Source organism: Canis lupus, chromosome 11 (genome assembly GCF_011100685.1).
Source record: "Canis lupus familiaris isolate Mischka breed German Shepherd chromosome 11, alternate assembly UU_Cfam_GSD_1.0, whole genome shotgun sequence".
Classification (NCBI taxonomy): Eukaryota; Metazoa; Chordata; class Mammalia; order Carnivora; family Canidae; genus Canis; species Canis lupus.
In genome coordinates this window covers 43,084,432-43,089,668 of record NC_049232.1, presented here as the reverse complement: position 1 = coordinate 43,089,668, position 5,237 = coordinate 43,084,432, and the positions used below count along the sequence as shown (strand labels likewise).

General features: G+C 37.0%; 1 non-coding gene across 1 annotated transcript; it reads left to right on the top strand.

Moving 5' to 3' along the window:
* The first annotated feature begins 2,723 nt into the window (after nt 1–2,723).
* LOC119874116 lies at nt 2,724–2,830 on the top strand. Its single transcript, XR_005367326.1, has one exon. It is a non-coding gene; the product is annotated as a U6 spliceosomal RNA (small nuclear RNA).
* The last annotated feature ends 2,407 nt before the right edge of the window (nt 2,831–5,237 follow it).

The window sequence follows — 5,237 nt, the reverse complement described above, 5'->3', positions numbered from 1 at the left end:
TTATAGATCCAAATTATAGAGGAAATTATCTTCTGTTTATCCACACTAAATAAAAATCCTATTAAAAAGATCCCAGGAGTTTGAGAGGATAATGATATAACAGTTCAATAGAAATGGTTAAGCACGAACGGGGATGGCTTAGAAAGAAGAGCAGTATGAGGACATACTGCTGCTAGATTCATGCAGGAGATCTTGCTTCATGTTCCCACCTGTAGGTGAGCTCCAAGGCATCAGAGAATTATTATTATTATCAGAGAATTAACCACCTCCAGAAGGGTTTTGAGAATAGAGGGTACTTAAGCCTGGTTTTCTATTTGGTTGCTCTGGAAGCTGGCAAGTACTACAGGGAGTGTCCATGTCACTCTGGCCTTGAAGTTGTACAGAGAAGCTGTATAAAGTGCTTTGGCACAATGAGCAGTTTGACAGGACACTGGAAGCAGCCAAATATTTTCACTAGACAGAGTCAAGTGGATATAGTTCTCTGTGAAAGTGAACCAATAGGCTAAGAAGACACCACAGAAATAGCAAGAGTTTGGATGCTGTATTAATTTCCTAAAGCTCATACAACAACGTCCTACAACCCTAGTGGCTTAAAACAACAGAAATTTATTCTTTCAAATTTCTGGAGACTTGAAATCCAAGATCAAGGTGTCACAGGGCTATCGTCTCTCGAAGCCTCTAGGGGAGAATCTGTACCATGCCTTTCTCTCAGCTTCTGGTGTCATCACCAATCCTTGGCATTCCTTGGCTTACAGCCATGTAACTCCAATCTTCACCTGCACTGACACAGCCTTCTCCTCTTCTGTCTCACATTGTCTGCCTATAACAAGACACGAGTCATACAGAATCAGGAGTCCACTCTACTTTCGTATGACCCATCCTAATTAACTACAGCTGCACCTTATTTCTAAATAAGGTCACACTCTGAGGTACTAGGGGTTGGAACTCCAAACATATCTTTTTTGGAAAACATACTTTAACCTATAACAGATACTCTAGAAGATCCCAGTGAAAAGGTATAGCCATGACCAAGGACCAGTTAGGATTGCAGTGTCTTGTACCTACCCACTCAGAAAAAAATGAAGAAACATGACCCAGAACTGATCTCTTTCTCAACTCCCATGCTCCTTAGATTGATTCTTGAAAAAGGATAGAAGTTAGAGAGGAAAATCCTGAATTAAGTGAGTTTGAAACAGAGATGCCTGGGTTTATCTTAAATTGATTAAGACTTTTATTGTTGCCATCAGGCATTATGAAGATTCCAAAGACAAAACTAAATGGAGATGGCAAAAAATATATGTCATATTTCTGGCACACCTGAAAATAAACATCATAATAGTTATAAATCTATTTTGTAACAATCCTTGATGGAGGAGAGATGTTAGTCTTCTTTAACTAAATTTGATAAAGGCCACAAAGGATTAAAACTAGCTAATGTAATGAAAACTACATACAAACAATTTACTTAAACTGCAAATAACAAGGTAGTTCTTATATTATTTTCTAATCTCATTTTACTAAAGATTTTATGGCCTTCAATGCCTAGTGTGATTATGAAAACTTCTCCTCTGGTCCTTTGCTTTCATTGTTCAGTTTCTGCTTCGTCAGTTTTCTCAGGATCCCCCAAAATTCACTTTCTTTTATTAAAATATTTTTATTTATTTATTTCGAGAGACAGTGTGCAAGTGGGGGGAGGGACAGAGAGAGGAGGAGAGAACCTCCAATAGACTCCCTGCTGAGCATGGAGCCCAATGTGGGGCTCCATTCTAGGACCCTGAGATCAAGACCTGAGCCAAAATCACAAGTCAGCTGCTTAATCAACCAAACTACCCAGGTGCCCTCCAAAGATCACTTTCAACAATATACACCATCAAGAATCTACTTTGAAATAGTATCATTTTATTTATTATTAAGGAGAAATACTCTTATCAAACTTTAGACACAAATGTCTGTCTTCCAATATGCTCTGAAAAATGCTTGCCGCAAGTCCTATGAACCCACCGGTGGCATAGCTCTGTGCTCAGCATGCACCAATCAATCCTTCTAGCTAAGCAACTCATAGTACAGGGGTAAGACATGACTTTATAAACCAATGGTCTTCCTTTGAATGTCAGCTCTGCCACTGACTAACTGTATGACCTTGGGCACCTTTCTCTGCCTCTGTTTCCTTACTCAAAAATCATGTCTAGCCAAGAAGGTTGTTACGTAAATTAATTAGATGTGTTAATATGTATAAAGTCAGAGTCAATTTAAATAGTAAGCACTCAGTGCTTACTATTATTAAACATATAAAGAGTTCTTTCAAGTCAATAAGAAAAAGGCAATCTAAAATAGGTCAAAGAATAGGCAAATCACAAAAGAGGAAATGTAAATGGTCAGCAAACAATGAAAATATAGGACTTCAATTGGTAAAAAGGGAAATGCAAATTAAAGGAAGATACTATTTTGCCTATTGGATGACAATGTAAGAGTTTGATTACCAGCAGTGTTAATGAGAACCTAGAGAAACTGGCACTCTCATTTATTATTGGTAAAAGTCTGCATTTTGATAATATTTTGGAAATTAAGAGAGTACTTTTTCTAATATGCATACTCCCTGAATGAGTATTTTCATTTCTAGGATTCTAACCAACAGGGGGGAAAAAAAGAAAGAAAAAGAAAAATCAGCAATGTCTAATACTCTCAAAGTCTTATCCAAAAATACATATAAAAGGTTGTTAATAGTGCTCACTTCAGCAGCACATATGCTAAAATTGGAACAATACAGAGAAGATTAGCATGGCCCCTGTGCAAGGGTGACCCAAAAATTCGTGAGCTTTTCCATATTTAAATGAGTAAATCAATAGGGTGCCTGGGTAGCTCAGTCAGTTAGGCCTCTGCCTCTACACTCAGTTCAAGATCTCCAGTCCTGGAATGGGGCCCTTCTTGCTCAATGGGGAGTCAGCCTATCCATCTCCCTCTGTCTACCCCCACCCCACTCCCACCAACCCCCATTCATGCTCTGTCTCTGTCTCTCTCTCAAATAAATAAAATATTTTTTAAAAAATAACCAAATAAACAAATAAAAGGTTGCTAATAACACCCTCCATAAACAACTAGAATGTCCATATATAGGAAAACAGTTGCCCAAATCATGATATACTAATATGAAACACTCATCAGCTATTAAAAGAACAAGATAGGGACGCCAGAGTGGTTCAGTTGTTTAAGTGACCAACTCTTGATTTCAGCTCAGGACATGAACCTCAGGGTCCTGGGATTAAGCCATGCATTGGGCTCTGTGCTCAGCAAGTAGTCTGCTTCTCTCCCTCTCCCTCTTCCTCTGCCACTCCCTCTGCTCTCTCTCGCTCTCTCTCGCTCTCTGTCTCTCTCAAATAAATAAATCTTTTCTGAAAAGATTTAATTAGGGAGACCTGAGTGGCTCAGCAGTTGAGGGTCTTCCTTCGGCCCAGGGAGTGGTCCTGGAGTCTCAGAATCAAGCCTCACATTGGAATCCCTGCATGGAGCCTGCTTTTCTCTCTGCCTATGTCTCTGCCTCTGTCTCTGTGTCTCTCGTGAATCAATAAAAATATTTTTAAATAAAAAAATAAAGGTTTAATTTAAAAAGAAGAACATAGATCATTACGCACTAACTTAGGACTAGGCTCACAACATACTACTAAGCAAAAATAGCAGATGCGGTAAGGGCTCCGTGCTGCTTTATCTTCAGTATCTATTTGAACATACTTTTATTTCTGTTAACAAAGGAAATAGTAGTTTACAGTGGAGATTGTACATTAGAGATTGAGATTAGAAAGAGAGAGAGACTATCAATTTCACTTTCAACTACATATTGTTTGGATTGGTACAATAAGCAGGTACTATTACTATATTTCAGGCAATTGAAAAAATTATAAAGAATGGAGGAAAAAGAGAAAAATTAATTTGTAGTAAAAGACAAAAATTAGTGACTATCTAGATACCTTTCTCAGGGTACACTCAAAAACTGTTCATAGTTACATATGAAAATGTTTCCAAATATGTCTAATAAGAGGGAAGTAATTCTTACACACAAATTATAGAGTTCTTTAAAAAGTTTAGTGCCAGGGTTAAAACCCTTTATGTTCACTATATCTATCAGCAAAGGGCTACATATCACCATGGTACAATGGAAATGGAAAACATACGCAGCCAAAAATTGGAAATGTAGTCAGGTTTTCTCTCCCTAAGAGGAAAAAGAAAAATTTAATTTTCTGAACATTTATAACAGGCCTTGGGGTAAATTCTAAAATGCAGCCTAAAGTAGAAGAAGAAACATATCATAGTGGGTAGAGGCACAGCACACAGCAGTATCTCTCTGCAGGATGAGAGGTATAGGGGAAAAGGATGCCTCAAGAATAAAAGAGCTAGGATCTGATCAGAATCTAAGAAGCAGAAAACAGAAGCTATCCAAAAGCAAAGTCAATATTTCTTTTCTCATTAATTCTAAAAAGTAAAGTTTTTCACATTTTAATATCTCTAAAATTTGGATGAATCCTACATTCAGTGGCATGTTGCAGTCACTGCTGGCCAGATGATAGTTTTAATGTGCTTGTCACATCTTGATTATAAATATTCACATGGTCATCATTTCCATTGACTTTTGAGTATTTTGGGTGTTGAGATTAATTGCCATTTAAAATATCTTCTATAGGATTACACTATGATTTGCATTGAAGGAGAAATCATTACATATGCAGAAATATACAGAAATAAAGCAGTGGGGAATAAATTTGATTTAGTGAAGCAAATATTCATCATATCAGGAATGACTAGAGCCCCATATTTTCCTACAAAACAATAACCATGTGTTTTACAAAACCTAAGAAGAGAAAATACCAGAAGCAAATGAAGCTATATTAGGCTCTGTTATTAAGATGCATACAAAAGGGATTAGCTATCATATGCCAAGCAGAGGAATTGAAAATAAAAGAAATTGCCAAATCCCTTGTCATTAATGAAAGACAAGGAGTAGCTGATGTGACTGATTCATGCATCACACAGGACTATCTTAAAGGCATTCTATCATAGTTTAGTCAAAAGCATTTTTTTCCTGAGTGGAAAATAGTCCAATAGTGAGTCTTTTGATCAATGGCATTATAGATTTAATGAAATAGGGACAAAATGTATTTTCCAATATTGAAAACTATCAAGAAAACCTATTGATTTCCTGATAAGAAAGGGAAGAAGGAAGCCAGCCAGAAACAAGAGTCTAGAAA